The sequence below is a fragment of the Myotis yumanensis genome, unplaced genomic scaffold (genome assembly GCF_028538775.1).
Source record: "Myotis yumanensis isolate MYYU_CA2020_CCGP unplaced genomic scaffold, mMyoYum1.0.hap1 SCAF_15, whole genome shotgun sequence".
NCBI classification, from domain to species: Eukaryota; Metazoa; Chordata; class Mammalia; order Chiroptera; family Vespertilionidae; genus Myotis; species Myotis yumanensis.
In genome coordinates, this window is record NW_027223766.1 from 25913627 (window position 1) to 25931605 (window position 17979).

Sequence of the window (17979 nt, forward strand, 5' to 3'; positions counted from 1 at the left end):
AACATTTAAAAAAATTAAACACAAAAAAAATTTACTTTTTAAAAAACATGTTAATGCTATGGTTAATAAAAAATTCGTTTATTTGCTTGATAACTGTAGAATTGAAATTATAATTGAATTAAGACCAAGATCTTTCAGAAGTTTATGTATATATTTTGTCATAGGATGTTTAAATTATTCCTTCAGGTATAACGTCAAGTTGCCAACCACAGTGAAAAAGATGTACTGTTTTTCAAATTGAGTAAAAAAGTAAAAGTAAAATTTCTAATTGTTTTTAATAAGAATCTATAACATTGTCAGCCCTATAATATGGCATTAATAGTGTCCAGCTTAAAATCGCTTTCAGGTTAAAAGTCACTGTGACGCTCTGCATTTTATGTGTCAGAAGGATGCTAGGCTGATGAAAGCAGAGTTAGAGAAAGCTCTGCTTTTGCTTAATATGACTTGTTCATTTGACTTTGCAACCAGTTAAATAGTTTATTGTTTCAATAAAAATATACTTGAATGATGAATTTATGTGAACACAAAGCTTTCTGAAAAATTAGTGGCTTTTGATTTGTTGTTCCCTTGAAATCTGAATTATAAAAGTATTTAAACAAAATAGTACCAGAAATTCAATGCAATATCTCCCTTTCCCTTTTTTTAGATATTAAACTATGTACTTGAAGTTTTGTGTATATTTTTGTATAACAAGTATGTATGTATGATATGTGTAATATATATAAAATTAAGCAACATAAAAATATAAAGTTTGAATTGCAATTCATTTCCTTATGAAATTGTATATGTGACATTTTCTTATTTTAAACTGATTTATTTCTCACCCACAGTCAAATTGATGTATCTCAGCCAGAATGAATAAACCTTACTTTTGATGTAAAAAATATATTTTAATTTCATTTTCAATGAAAAGAGTCAATTAATGATTGATTCTATGAAGTGTTTTTTTTTTTCTTGTAGCAGTGAACAGTGTTTGTTTAAAATTGGTACACATTTCCAGAATAAATGATCATAAAATGAATGAGATACTGTTTTGGGGTAACTATTGTGTTTTAACAAGAATGAACAACATTCATTGATAATGCAGCAAACGTTTTTTGTTTGTTTTTACACTAGTTAAGTTTTATTGCTTATTTAAAACCTTACTTTGTTCTCTGGTACTCAGACTAATATCAGTTTTTTCATGGCTATTTGAATTTATACCCTAGTTAGAAGAATGAGGGAATATGACTAACTATAGACATATACATAATAATGGAAAAGGGGTGTTCTTGACCCTTTTTGAAGGGAGTGTTTACAAGTTAGAATCTGATGAAACCCAGGACTCTCTCCAGAAGCATGAACATGGCACACTTTTATGGGAAATCTTTCATACTCTTTTTAAAAATATTTCATTTTGAAACAATTTCAGATTTACAGAAAAGTTGCATACTACTCCCATATATTCTACACCCAGTTTCAGCAATTGTTACCTCACATTTGTTTTATTCTCTTCGCATTTCCCTTGTCTTATCTCTCTCCACATACATTTCTATAATCTTTTTCTTCTGAATCATCTATTAGTAAATTGCAGACAACGTGCTCCTAAACTATAGGCCATTCATTAATAGCACCACAGAACAATGACCAAAATCAGGAAATTTATCTTTAATATAATAGTATCATCTGAGCCGAAACTGGTTTGGCTCAGTGGATAGAGCGTCGGCCTGCGGACTGAAAGGTCTCAGGTTCGATTCCGGTCAAGGGCTTGTACCTGGGTTGCACATCCCCAGTGGGAGATGTGCAGGAGGCAGCTGATCGATGTTTCTCTCTCATCGATGTTTCTAACTCTCTATCTCTCTCCTTTCCTCTCTGTAGAAAATCAATAAAATATATTTAAAAAAAAATAATATCATCTGATCCAAAGACTGGATTCAAATTTCAGTTGTTTCAGTAATGTCCTGTATATCAATTTCTATTCTTGATCCGTGGGTAGATCTTCTGACACTATGTAAGTGGACGTGGCAAGGGTCCGTTGTTTGTATTATTTTTCATGTTCAGAGATGTTGCCTGTTTATGTGAATGTAACCAAGAGAATAGATGTGAATTTACACATCTCTTCCATGTTGCACATGTTGACTTCTACACATTGGGTTTGTGGTAGTAGGGTTATTTGGCATTATGGGTGGCTTTGTGGTACTGTTTTAAATCATAAATCAGTATTTGTGAAACATTTTTCTGTTTGGTCATCTCATTTAATTTACCTGACAGCAGCTATTTACTTACCCTAATCTCACCATTTCAAAAAGCTACGTGTTACTCTGTCTCTCCTCAAAAAAGTTCTCTAACACGAAGCTGTCTTTGGCTTCTTGTTCAATAAAGGAAGAAAAAGGATTCTCAACAATATCTATAATAATAAAAGCATAATATGCTAATTAGACCAGACGACCTTCTGGACGAAGCTAGGGCTGTGAAGGAAGCCCGGGTCCCGGGTGCCAGAGGGAACCTGGTGCCAGCAGCTGGGGAAAGGAAGGCCTACTCTTGCATAAATTTCGTGCATCAGGCCTCTAGTATATATACTAGTACAAACTCCATAATCCTTTGCCTTTGAAATTGGGTATCTATTAACTTGTGGAAGTAAAAGTACACTCATTCTTTTTTAAATCTAATTTTCATAAAAATCAAAGTAGAACCTTTGCTGAATAAAGCTTATAATAAAAAGTAGCAGTCCTCTGTCCTCCCCACACCATACCGCCCACTTCAGACAAACTTTCCATTCTAGCTGCTTCTGGCATTTACCTCTAACATGCTTATAGACCACTACTTCCAGATTTATCTACTGACTTCCTACTAAGAAAGCTAGCCATTTAGTTCATTTACATCCACTATTCCCCATACCTCTCTATCCCTATTCTTCCCAATGATTCATCACCATTTGGGGTTAAATTAGTATTCAGTGTTATTACAACTATGCAAATATGCTTGCAGCTGAGCCATTTAGTGTACTATGATTACATTTCCTTTCCTGAACAGACTTCGCCATTCCCCTGTCCCGGGGAATTTTTCATTTGGTTACTTTTATTTGGGTCCTAATAATTCTTCACCAAAATTTTCTACAAAGCGGTAAAACCAGCCAGGACAGCGTTTATAGTCAAGCACATCAGCCAGTTTTTATTTGCTCCACTCTTATCCTTGTGTTAACTCTCTGGAGCCTTCTGTACATCTGTTGCAATCTGGCATAGTTTCTCTAACCCTGCTGTGTCTCTTCGGAATTCTTAGGAATTCCTTTTACTTTTCTTCTTTGGATCCCTGCTTCCTGGATCCCATTCTTCCTTTTTCTTGGCTTTTGCCCACTTTTGGTGAGACAGGTCCTCTAGTAATTTCCTGAGAAAGGTTGCACGAGAGGTACATGCTTAAGCTTTAGAGCATCTTCATACTTGTTTAGTAAATTACCTGGACATGGAATTCTATAATGAAGATCATTCTCAGAATTTTAAAATCATATTATATTATCTTCTAGTTACTAGTACTTATTTTTTCTCATATAAGATATTTGATGCCATTTTGGTTCTGAGTGCTTTACATGCATCAGTTTTTCTCTTTGGAAGTGTCATTTTACCCATCTCCCGAAATATTTTTGATACTTGTTTAGTTTTTTATTCTTTGAGCTAGGTATTTGATGGATTATTTTAATTTGAAAATTTATGTATTTTATTTTATTATTTTTTTATGTATTTTATTTTTAAGAGTTATTTTTCTGCCCTAGCTGGTTTGGCTCAGGCCTGCGGACTGAAGAGTCCCGGGTTCCATTCTGGTCAAGGGCACGTACCTAGGTTGCAGGTTTGATTTCTGGCCCTGGTTGGGATACGTGCAGGAGACAACCAATCAATGTGTCTCTCTCACATCGATGTTTCTCTCTTTGTCCCCTCCCTTCCACTCTCTCTAAAAATCAATGAAAAAGTGTCCTTGGTGTGGATTAACAACAACAACAAAAGAAATTATTTTTCTGTTTTTGTCTTCAGGTCTTTTAAATTTTAATTGTAAAATATATCATTTATCCAAAAGTAACAAATGTATATATAAATTTTTCTGTAATTTTTTTCTTTCTTGTAATGTTTTAGTCAGATGTTCATATCAAGGGCTCATTAAGTACTGACTCATAAAACTTATAAAAATGAGCTTTTTTTAGACTCTGCAAGAATTTCTGTATTATTGTTATTTCTGAAGCAAATGGAAAAACTTACCAAGTAGGCCATCTGGTCTTAGAGTTTTCTTTGTGAAAAGGTTTTTACTTATAAATTTATTTACTGTAAGAGATATGGTTTCTCTTCTTGGTGAGATTTTCTATTTCTTCTTGGTAAATTTTGATGTTATGTTTTTATAGAAAATTTTCCATTTCTCTAAAATTTCAAATTATTGTCATGAAGTTGTTCATAATATATTGTAAGATTTGTAGGATTATCCTCCTTTTCACACTTGCTATTGATAGTTTGTACTTTTTCACTCTCTTTTTGTGTCTCTAAATCTCTGTCTCCCTAATCTTTCTGTTTCTCTCTTTTTGACTTGGTATTATACAACAGGCTTATCAAGATTCTTGTGTAAAGGTGGCCCTTTTACAATAAATAATTTTGATGTTGTAGACTACAGACTGCCTTCACTACAATGAGGTTTCAAAGTCTTCAAATTGATTGGTTGCTTGTTCATTCATTTGACAAGTTTTTAATCAGCAGGTATATTTTAAGTACCTATTACATGCCCATGCATTGTTATATGCCAGGGGTCAGAAAACTTTTTCTGTAAAGAGCCAGATAGAAAATACTTTAGGCTTTGCAGGCTATACAGTCTCTGCTGCTGCTACTCAACTCTACCATTGTATTCTGAAAGCAGCCATAAGCAACATGTAAATATATGAGCATTTCTATGTTCAAGTAAAACTATATTTATGGGCACTACAATTTGAATTTCATGTGTCACAAAATAGAATTTTTCTTTTGATTTTTTCCCTCCAAATATTTAAAAATGTGAAAACAATTTTTAGTTCATGGTCTACATTAAAAGAGGTGTTGGCTGGATTGGGCCGGAGAGCTGTAGTTTGCTAACACCTGCAGGCTTCTTTTTGTTGTTGATTTTCTTCTTTTATGTTTACCTTCTTTTTCAACATTTTCTGCTCAAATTTTATTTCCTTTTTTCTACTTTTTAAGGTTTAACTTATTGTTTTTATAACTTCTTGAACTGGATACCTAAATTGTTGATTTTTTGGTCTTTTTTATTTTCTACCTTATGCATTTATATTTGAATGTTGCTAAGAATAAATCTTAAAAGTTCTTATCACAAAAAATAAAGTTCTTATCACAATAAAAAATTTGTAATTTTGTATAATGATGAATAGTAACTAGACTTTTTGTGGTAATCATTTTGAATTGTATACAAATATCAAATCATTATATTGTATACCTGAAACTAATAAAATATCACCTGCCAATTATACTCAATGAAAAGTCATAAATGTCTTACTAAGTGCTACTTTCTAAGTGCATCTCATATATTTTAATGTCATTCTTTTATCATTAAATTAAAATATATTTAATTGTATATGCTTTCTTCTCTTTTTATTTTTTTTAATTTTCTTCTTTGATACTAGGATAACTTAGAAATATATTGCTTGGTAGGTTAAATATATAGTGTTTACTTTCCCAACATTTAAGGATTTTCTCTTTTTTGTTCTTTTTAGTTGATTCCTAAGCTTAATTTCACCATGGTCAGTGAACATACTTGAATGATCTCAATCATTTGAAATTTGCTTTATGGTCCAGAATATGGTCAATATTGGCTAAACATTCCATGAACACTCGTAAAGAATTTTAACTCAGTCTTGAATGAAGTGTTATATATATGTCAATGAGGTTAACTTTTATTAGCTTGTAGCTTTATTATTATTCAGGTATGGTGAGGCCAACCAGAAGAGATCAGAAGACAATTGCCATCGAAAAGATAGGTTGTAACTCACAGATCTCAAGGGGAAGAGGACACCACACCAGGCAGGGCTACCAGGGGAAGCACCAGGATCAGTCAAGGTTTGGGGGAGGATCTATCAGAAATTTGGGCAAGAGTTTTTTGTTTGTTTGTTTGTTTTTATTGTGGTTTCTTTGGGAAGGAACAGACAAGGCAGGGTAAGCAGGTTTGAATAGCTTTGGGGTCTTTGGGGCATAGGGGATATTCATGGTGCTTAGTACCCGGGTCTGGTGATTAAGGCAGGTAGATGGTGGCCCTGAGTGTGAGAGCTAAATAGATGAGGTGGTTGAGGGTGCACACTAGATCAAAAATTATATAAGTGACTGTTCACTGGCTGGAAGAGGGACAGACAGTCCAATGTGGGCACCAGCATCTAGGAAGCCCAAGAAGGTTGTGCTTAAAAATGCACCAACATATTTGAATCCCAAGCAACATGTTCTACTAGCTAAAAAATCAGCATCAGTTCTAAAATGTTTTTCTTTATTGATAAATCAAAAGAACTTGATTTCCCTAAAAATTGATGCTCAGGACCACACTGAGCCTGGAATGTAGACAAAACGAAGAGATTTTCTCTGTAAAAATTATCGTACTGAGCACTCTGCAAATCGAATCCAGGAATTGTTTACTTTTATTGATTGATACTGCCATTATGAAATGCTATAAAGAGGTGTCTTTTAAATGTTCCAGGATACAATTAAATAGATTTTATGAAATCTGTGCAGAATAACTTTTGGAGATGAACAATTGTATTTCATGCGTGTTTAGGACTGAAAAGAATAATTGGCCTTAAATTAGGTGAGCATGGTATTGACTAAGTTTCTCGATCCTCAAGGTGACAAAGCACTGTAATAGACTAACAGGGACGTTGTGAATCCAGAGAGTGTTTTAAAAAAAAAAAAGGTAATACTACATAAAAAATACATTCCATCCATTTTCTCCCGGAAAAACTTCATTTTCCCTCATCTACATCATTTAAGCATGTATTCTCTCATCTCCCTTTCCTACTTACTACCATTGAGGATGTTGTTAGCTTTTCTGAAAAAGATGGGTTAGAAGGTTTTTTATGCACTTCACATTGCCATGCCTGTTACCACTTCAAGGCCATTATCTTTCCATTTTAACCAAACAAAAGCTTATTTTCAGGTTCCTTTCTTGTGCGTATAGCATCATTCACGTGTCTTAACTGCTGCTGTCTACTGACTTCCAGATGCACAATTTATAATCTCATGCCCCAAACTTTCCCCCATGGTGATCCTAGTTCCCCTACAGTGTCCTTTAAATGAATCATCTAACCTTCCAAGTTGCATCTAACCTTCTGGCCTTGACCTTGGCGGTCCACTGACTATCTTGAAACATCCATTCCTGTTTCTTTTTTGGCTGAAGAGTCACATTTTGGTTGGGTGACCACATGGCACCCAGAGAGTTGCTGAATAGTCTGGGACATCCCCTTCTCCTTGTCAGAGATTTGTTTAGGAGTTGGCGTGTGACCCAGTTTGGGCCAAAAACCCTGGAGGCTAACTCTATTGGGGCCTTTTAGTTAAAACACTCTCCTCGCTGCTTAAGAGTGATAAATAGCAGAAGAAATAGCTCCTTGTCTCCCTTGCCCATTGTTGTATCTGGAACATAAAACAGGAGTCATGGCCACTGTCTCACAACCACAGGGAAGCTAAACTGGCAGGCTCAGGGCGGCTGAATGAAAATGTGCAGAAACAGAAACAGATGATGAAATGGTAAATTGGATAAACCGGAACCTGTCCGGCCTCACGGTTAAAGGGATCTTCCTTTGTTGAGAGCCTGTTGAATTGGAATTTTCTTTTTCATTCGTAAAATGTGATTTGCTTTGTCTTGATATTTCCTCGTAATTAATTTAGGCAATGCTTTTATGGCAGGAGTTCTGCTAAAGTGAAGTGCTGCTTCATTCTTCTCGGTGCAGCAAGCAGGAGCCACCGAGGTCCCTTCCTCCTAATACTGGTGAGGCCAACTTGATCACGTGGTTAAGGCGATCTGCCTGCTTTTTCCACTCGAAAGTCAGAATCACCTGCATTGTGCTTGTTAGAAATTCAAATTCCTGGGCCCCACCCCAAACCTACTAAATCAGAGTAACTAGGTCGGTTTTGGGAATTTGCATTTCTAACTTCTCCCCCATGTTTGAGAATCTCTGTTCTAGATTATAGAGAGGCTAATTCCAGAGCAAAAATTTCTCACTCTGGGCCTAAACCATTGTTTCTCAGTGCTGGTTGCATGTTAGAATCACCTGAAGTGCTTATTCCTGGGCCTTACCCTCAACTAGTTAAATCAGAATGTTGGGGTTTTGGTGGAAGTAGGATTTTCTTTTTTAGCTTGTGAGTGTTTTCTGTTTTGTTTTTGTTAATCTTCATCCAAGGATGTTTTTTTTCCCATTGATGTTTATAGAGAGTAGAAGGGAGGGAGAGAGGGGGAGAAAGAGAGAGGGAAACATCAATGTGAGAGAGACACATATATTGGTTGCCTCCAGCATGTGCCCCAACTGGGCCAGGATTGAACCTGAAACTCAGATGCCTGCCCTTGACCGGGAATTGAACCCATGACCCTTCGGTGTGCATGCCGACACTCTAACCACTGAGCAACACCAACCAGGGCACTTCTAAGTATTTTTAATGTGTATCCTCAATTAGAGTTCCTTGTCTAAACCTAGAGGTCTAAGAATTGCCTTCAGGGTGTTGATAAACTTGCTGAAGTTGCACAATAGACAAAAATTGGGGTGGCTACCTGGCTCATGATGAGTAAGCCTCCATGTTTGAGAGGAGTTTTGATTGACAGTGGAGGCATCCAGTGTCCGGGACCCATTGGTTCAGCTTGGACATCCAACCCAAGCCAAGCCCACCAGTGTTTGTCCTGGAAGGTTTTTTGTTGTTGTTAAAAATCATTTTTCACTCATATATTTTCTTTCTGAGACTGCTTCTCAAAATAAACATAACTTTATTTTTTTATGATTATATTTATTTATTTATTTTATTATTGTCTAAAGTTTTACATGTCTTCTTTTCATAATGTTATTTTTTATTGTAATAAAAATAACACATTAATAGAAATAAATCCAGACAATATAAAAAGGTGTAAAGTAAAAATGAAAATTGCCCCCACGCAGAGAGAAATCTTATTAACTTTTCGATGGATGCCTTGCTATATTTTTTTATGTATATATTAAAAAATGCTGTCTTGTAATCTCTTTTATTAAATGTAACATATGGATATATGAATTTTTTCCTTATAATGAATATTGATCTTCATGATTATTTTTAAATCTGCGTAGCTGTGCTGTAATTTATTTAATGAATTCTCTACTGAAAATTGAAAAAATACACTTTCCAGTCTTTCACTATTATTAATAACACCATAATGAACATATTTGTACATGTAACTTTGTATGCCTTTCCAGGTATTTCCTTAGGATAAATTCACAGAAGTCAGATTGCTGGGTAAACGGCATGCCTATTAAAAACTTGATTACATATTGCCAGATTACTCCCTAGATATTTGTATCTTATTTGTACCACTACCATCTCAGCATGAGAGGATGCTGCTTCACACATTACCAATGCCAGCTATTAGTAATCTTAACATTTTGCCAAACCATTAGGCAAAAATGATACTTATTGTTGATTAATCACTTTGATTCCTTGATAGGGGAAGCACTGATCAAATTCTGAGTGAGAAAATTTTATTTAAGTCATGAAAGCCACTAGGCTTCAGTCCCACAAAACAAGTGACCTGGATCTGATAAAGGCTACAATGACATCCTGCTGATAATTATTATTTTTTAACACTTTGCTTTTGGATGTATACAGTTAAGTTACTGGCTGTTTTGATTTTTGGTTTCCCTTTTAGTCCCAAATATCTAAAGTTAGATTGAGAGAAATTTGGAAGGATCTTGAAGCAGTTATTTATCCCTTTCTATCTCCTTCACCTCAGTGTGAATGTAAAATGGTGCAGCTGCTATGGAAAACAGTATGATGGTTCCTTGAAAAATAAACAGAATTACTGTATGATTCAGCAAACCCATTTCTGAATCTATACTTAGAAGAATTGGCTGTAAGGATTTAAAGCTGGTGGTGTTTTTTGACAGTCAATATTATTTTATGTTAGTTTCAAGCATATATCACAGTGGTTAGTTATTTATATAAATGATAAAATGATGCCTCCCCCCGCCATAAGTCTAGAATGCAAACAGATATTAGCACACTCATATTCATAGCAGCATCATTCACAACCACTAAAAGGTGGAAGCAACCCAAGTGTCCATTGATGAATGAATGGATTAAAAAAATGTGGTGTAAACTACAAATGAAACATTATTTGTCCTCAAAAAGCAATGGAATTCTGATATATGCTGCAACATAACTTTGAAGACATTATGTCAAGTAAAATAACCCAGTCCCCAAAAAACAAATACTCTATAATTCTACTTATGTGAGGTACCAGAGTGTCAAATTCAGCAACAGAAAGTAGAATGGTGGTTGCAAGGAGCTGGGCATGGGTTGGGGTGGGGGTAGAGAGTTGGGAGTTCATGTTTAATGGGTGTAGAGTTTCCGTTTGGGAAGTTGAAAAGGGTTCTGGAGACAGAGGGTGGTGATGCTTGCACAACAACATGAATGTGCTAAATGCCTCTGAACTGTACACTTCAAAATGGCTAAAAGGGTACATTTCATGCTCTGTATATTTTACCACAATTGAAAACATTGTCAGAGTCATCTGCAAAAAAAACACAGGAAGCATCTACAGAGGGCAATTTGACCATAAAAAGGAATAGTGGTCCTAGTAAATTCATATATGTAAATAAGTCATCTTAATATTTATAATTTTCTAATGCTAAAAGAATTTCTCACTTATCAGTCACTTTTGGATACTGATAGGGCATCAATTAATTAATTACAGTATTCTTAAAATGGATAAATATATATAAAAGAATTATGAAAAAAAATGGTTGGTGCAGGGAGAAATAACATTTGCAGCCAGTTTGAAGGATTTGTCTTTTTGGACTCTTGTTTTGGTATCTATTTTCGCTAAAACTTAGTGATTACTTTGTGTGTGGGCCCCTTGCCAGTCTGACAGATGAGCTTAGATATGGACATTAAAAAATAAAAGATAGAATATCAAGCATATTTCTTGTGGGATATGAATCACAGCCAGGAATGCAAAAATGATCTTTTTCCTGATTCTGTAGCTCTAGTTGTTGAGATAATATATTATTTTTTGGTCAGAACTAGATTAAATCAGATCTTTTGAAAATGGAAGTTAGAACACTAAAGTCAGAAATCTCTTTAGTTGGAATTTGAGAAATATACAATGTGATATTATGGAAATGCACATAAAAAATATCAATTTCCTTCTAGGTTTTGTCCACAATTGCTATAGAACTTTATAAAAAATTGTTGGCTGGTTTCTTTTCCATGAATAAAAGTACCTCAAACAGTAAATAACACTCGCAACTATTTCGTTTAATGTTCATTTTGTTAATATTGTAATTTATTTAAATGATTAAAATTCCTTTGAACATTAAGCATGAATGATTATTATTCCTATAAGTATTTACATGCTACTTAGATCAATAAATCAAAACTTACACATTCAACAAATTAAATGACTCCAATGCTTAAGCATCAATTGCAAACTTATTTAATCAAACTCTTTTAAACATTAAATACAATCACAAATCTCATTCATCTAATGCTTCAAACACCTTAAAAAGCAGAAGACGTGCCCTAGCCGGTTTGGCTCAGTGGATAGAGCGTTGGCCTGCGAACTGAAGGGTCCCAGGTTTGATTCCAGTCAAGGGCATGTACCTTGGTTGCGGGCACATCCCCAGTGGGAGGTGTGCAGGAGGAAGCCGATCGATGTTTCTCTCTCATCGATGTTTCTAGCTCTTTATCCCTCTCCCTTCCTCTCTGTAAAAAAATCAATAAAATATATTAAAAAAAAAAAAAAAAAGAAAGCAGAAGACGTGCGCAGAGCACAGCAATGATTTCAGGACTGATTACAAATGAGCCAAAGCTGTAGGTTGATTGATTTCTTATATTTTTCTAGGATTGTCTTTCTAGAGTTGCAGTTTCACAAGACCCGACAGGGAAACAATACCTCCTCAGACCAGCCGAGGTTGCAGAGCCTAGTTGTCAAGAAAGCGGTTCTCTATTGTACCATCCAAAGTTTTAAATCTGAACCTCTATGAAAAGGCTGAGCCTCTTCTCATAATTAAGTGTTTCTTTTACATCAATGAGACTTTCCAGTCCACGCCTTTCAGGGGGCTTTTAGTTCTTGAAGCTTCATGTATTTTCAAGAAATTATATATGTTACTTTCACTTGGCCTGCTTTATCAAGCTTATCTTGCCGTTATGGCCTGATTTCTTAGTATTACTGGAAGTTTGGGGGGTTGTATCCATTATATTGAATACGGTCATTCAGAGTTTTCTTCTAACATGAATAAGGGATAATTCCATCTTTGGGACATTTGGCTAACAGATCATCTCGAGACAATTATGTGTGAACACTAGTATTCATGACTTGCTAACTCCTGCTTTCTTTTAGGAATCTTACAGTTCCCTGAGGTTCTGTTGACTTTTGAAACTATTTTTTCTCTTTTTCATATTGAATAATTTCTATTTTTACCTTTTATTTTTATTCTGACAACCTTAACCTGCTCTTACGCTTACCCAGAGAATTTCAAGTATGATCCTTTTCAGTCATAGAATTTCCATTTGGTTGTTTTTTCTTTTTATGGTTTCTATTGCTCTGCCTAAATTTTCTCTCTTTGCATTAATTATGAGTTTCTTTTGCTTTTATTTTTTATGTCCTAGAGCACAGTCATCACAGTTGCTTTAAAATCTTTATCTATAAAGTCTAACCTCTGGGTCATCTCAGAGTTAGTATTTGCTGATGGTCTTTTCAGTATGCAACGTATTTTAAAGTTTAAATGGTTTTCTGCTTTTTTTATGTCAAGTAATTTTGGAATGTGTCCTGCATATTGTGAGTAAGATATTATACAGATTGTGCATTCTGCTATGTTACTACAAAAAGCATTGACACTTTGTTTTGGCTGGCCATTAACTTGTTGAACCTCAACTACAGAGTCTTTCTTCCTTGTTTCTCTCCAGCCTGGATTGGCTGTGCCAGTATGATTCAGAGGTTGGCGAAGAGTCTTGGGCCATGTTTATAACACAGAACTTGATTCTCTGGCTCTCTTTTCTGCCATGTTTCTCCTCATTTTTCAGTTGCTAGTTCTGCCCAATCCCAGTTCTCAAATTCTTTAAGCCAATAAGACTTGAAAATGAAATAAAACATAACAAAACAAAACAACAAACTTTTAAAATCCCAGGTTTAGCCCTATGATACAGACTGGGACCGCCCCTCAATTCAAAAACCATAAAAATGAGAAACGCACAGGGTCCTCCCTTCTCCCTTGTTTCCATCCCCTTCCAGGATCTGTCTTCCTGCTTTGTTTGTTCTTTAGTGTCTTCAGGTAGTTGTTTTTTCTTTTGTTTTTTAAAAATATATTTTATTGATTTTTTACAGAGAGGAAGGGAGAGGGAGAGAGAGTTAGAAACATCGATGAGAGAGAAACATCAATCAGCTGCCTCCTGCACACCTCCCACTGGGGTTGTGCCCGCAACCAAGGTACATGCCCCTGACCAGAATCGAACCTGGGACCCTTCAGTCCGCAGGCCGACGCCCCATCCACTGAGCCAAACCGGTTAGGCCATGTAGTTGTTTTTATAGTTCATCCAGCATTTATAGTTGTTATCTGTGGGAAGATTGGTTCAGTAAGAACTACCCAGCTATTGCCAGAATATCTTTTTAAGGTCAAGAGTTCAGCCTAATTTTTCCAATTTACCATAATATATGTTGCCCTCCTTACTCTTTTTTTCAATATAACGTCCCATTGGCCATTAAAACGTTTTACTGCATTATTAAAAAAATGATTGCAAGGGAAAGATTTCCTCTAAAAAGGGAGAATTTAAAAAGTTAGCTGCCTGGCTAGTGTGGCTCAGTGGTTGAGTGGTGACCTATGAACCAGAAGGTCATGATTGATTGACGATCAGGGCACATGCTCATGTTGCTGGCTCAATCCCCAGTGTAGGGCGTGCAGGAGGCAGCCCATCAATGATTCTTTCTCATCATTAATGTTTCTATCTCTCTCCCCTTCTCCTTTCCTCTCTCTGAAATCAATAAAAGCTTTTTTTTTTTTTTAAAAAAAGAAATAGTTTCTGATAAATATCTTAAAAAAGTAAAAGTTGGCTAAGTCTTGTATGAATGTAATCCTGAATTATTTTGCCGGAGGTTCTAGTGGAGTGATTTCTGTAAATTCTGACTCCATCTGATAACAACTGCATAATTGGGGGCAAGACTTTTATTTATTTATTTTTATATTGATGTTATAAATAAAATATAACTTTATATTAGTTTCAGGTGTTCAATGATTTGATATTTGTATATGTTGCAAACTGATCACCATGATAAGTCTAGTTAACACCCATCACCACATATAATTATAAATTTTTCCCTTGTAATGAGAACTTTTTTTTTTTTTTTTTAAATATATTTTATTGATTTTTTACAGAGAGGAAGGGAGAGAGATAGAGAGTTAGAAACATCGATGAGAGAGAAACATCGACCAGCTGCCTCCTGCACATCTCCTACTGGGGATGTGCCCGCAACCCAGGTACATGCCCTTGACCGGAATCGAACCTGGAACCTTTCAGTCCACAGGCCGACGCTCTATCCACTGAGCCAAACCGGTTTCGGCTGTAATGAGAACTTTTAAGATCTCTCTTAGCAACTTTATTTTGCAATACAGTATTATTAACTATATTCACCATGCTGTCTGTACTTTATATCCTCACGACTTAATTTATTTTATTACTAGAAGTCAGTATCTTTTGGGGCAAGACTTTTTAACTTCTCAAAATTTTAGTTTTTATTTTAATAAACAAAGACAGTGGTTCACTGTCCTCTTTCCATCCATGAAGTTGATATCAGAATCAAATTATATGTTACCCTTAAAAGTATTTTAAAATAAAAGCATTATAACAGTTTCCCTTTCCTGGTCTCACCAAATAGTCTGAGTTTTATGGAAAATTAATGGCTTTACCTCAAACCCTTAACTTTCCAGCCTTCATATGTTGCAAGTTGAGGACCGGGATAGGGCAGTACCATCAGGGCATCTGGTGGCCGGCCTTAGGATGATGGTGGTACCATAAGATGACGTTCTAGAGTGGGATCCTCCATTTTACATTTCTTTGGTTTTACTACTGTTTCAGACTGATCAGACTCACTGACCTAACCAAACCCACAAGAGTCTAGCATGTACACCAGTAAGCTAATTTACTAGTTTGCAACAGAGACCAGAATATTTGTGTCTGATGGTCATGGTGTCTGTGTCTCTGCAAGCTAACTTCATAATCGACAAGTTGTTTCCTGATATGGAAACAGGGCAAAGAGAGATGAATAATAATTACAGAAACAGTAAAAAGACCTGCCATTGCTGAGTGATTTCTATTTTTGTTAATTTTCACAATGGCCTTGCAAAGAAGATATTATCATTTCTGTTTGACAGCTGAAGAAATTGAAAACACAGAGAATTTAAATATCTTTTTGAAGATTTATAAATCCCGGTAACACTGGAGCCACTTTTCGGGCTGGAGTGAGATCAGATGAACACGTCTTGGCAGAGCTCTCTAGTGATAGGGAGACTTCTGTCCACAGATACGATGTCTGCACATTTGATGGTGCCGGATAAAGGCACGCAAATTCTCTTTCTCAAATGCCTCATTATCTAGGCTCCATGCTAACTGCCGCCTTCTGGATTCCAGTGCTTTCATAATTATGCCCAGCACACTTAACTTGTTAGTTACACATATATTCCGGTCCAGCCTCCTTGATATTATGCCAAACACCTTGCTTGGTTGGATTAGGGAATGTCCCCAAGGCTTTTGGGAAAAACAATCACATACATTTCCTGGGGTGAGACAGAGACCCTGCTAAGGGCTAATAATATTGCTTCCTCCAAGTTGATAATCTTTACATGTTCAACATTTATTTTATTTTTTAAAAATATATTTTTGTTGATTTCAGAGAGGAGGAGAGAGAAAGAGAGTGAGATAGAAACATCAATGATGAGAGAGAATCATTGATTGGCTGCCTCCTGCATGCCCCCTACTGGGGATCGAGTCCACAACCTGGGCATGTACCCCGACCGGGAATCGTACCGTGACCTCCTGGTTCATATGTTGATGCTCAACCACTGAGCCACGCTGGCTGGGCTGTTGTTCAACATTAATTAAATGAATGCAAGACAAACTGATTTTTATTACTTAAAATTGTACCTTTCTGTATATCCCAAATAAGATAAATGTATTTCTGATATAAACGGACATTTTAGCTTATTTGGAGTTTTCTTTTATTTCACAATGTTGCTTTTACTCAGCTGCACAGTGTAAGCGATCCGACTCACTGAGTGCAGAGTGAATTCCATTGACATAATAGTTCTTATAATGATAGTAACATTTTCTGCCTGTCTCTGCTTTGCATGCCTTTGTTTTAAAAGGTTTTAAAAATTGGTTTTGAGAGAGAGCGGAAGGGAGAGGGAGAGAGAGGGAGGAACATCAATGTGAGAGCAAAACACTGGTTGGCTGTCTCCTGCACTCCCCCTACTGGGGATCAAACCTGAAACTCAGGCATGTGCCCTGACCAGGAACCTAACTGGCAGCCCTTTGGTACACAGGATGACGCTCAACCAATGGACCCATACGAGCCAGAGCTCTACATGCCTTTTTTATCCTCATAAAAATCTCTATAATGTAGATACTATTATCTCCATTTTTACGGATGTGGAAAATGAGACACTGAGAAGGTAAGTAATTTGCCAAAAGTTCACACAACTTGTAAATGGCTGAAGCTGGAACCGAACCCAGGCCATCTGTCAATATACTGACCTGCCTCGCGGTTAAAGTTACTAATTGCTATGCTAAATTGTGTTCCCTCAAAATTCATGTCTTGAAGCTCTAACCCCCAGTACATCAGAATGTTACCATATTTGGAGTAGGGTCTTTAAAGAGTTGATTATGTTAAAATAAGACATGAAGGTGGGCCTTAATCCAATGTAAGAAGAGGAGATCTGGACACAAACATTTCCTCTTCCTGTAGGAGAGTCACCAGGGATGTGCACCCGCTGAGAGAAGAGCATTGAGGACACAGCAGCGAGAACGAGGCTATCTGCACAAAGAGGGAGGCCTCAGGAGAAACCAAAGCTGTGACACCTTCATCTGGGACTTCTAGCCTCTAGAATTGGGAGAAAACGCATTTCTGTTGTTTAAGCCACTAAGTGTGTGGTATTTTGTTCTGGCAGCCCTGCCAAACTAACACATTAATTTTCTTCAAAGTAAGCTTTAAAAATTAGCCGAAACCGGTTTGGCTCAGTGGATAGAGCGTCGGCCTGTGGACTGAAAGGTCCCAGTTTCGATTCTGGTCAGGGGCATGTACCTGGGTTGCGGGCACATCCCCAGTAGGAGATGTGCAGGAGGCAGCTGGTCGATGTTTCTCTCTCATCGATGTTTCTAACTATCTCTCTCCCTTCCTCTCTGTAAAAAATCAATAAAATATATTAAAAAAAAAAATTCTCTCCCCTATCAAACTATTTCCTACTCTTCTGTAGTTCTTTTAGCCGTCTTTCCTCCCTTCTTTTTTCCTTTGCCCTCCCTCCCTCCTTTCTTCACTCTCTCTCTTTTCCTCCTCCTTCTCTTTGCTGTCTCTCTTTGACTCTCTCCATCTCTCCTTGACTCTCTCCTCATTCTGCAATTTCTCTGAACCAGAAGACTTATTGATCATCATATTAAAGGACTTAAATCTATAATAATAAAAGCGTAACATGCTAATTAGACCAGACGTCCTTCTGGATGACCTTCCGGATGAAGCCGGGGTTGGGGGGGAAGCCTGGGTTCCGGGTGCCAGAGGGAAGCC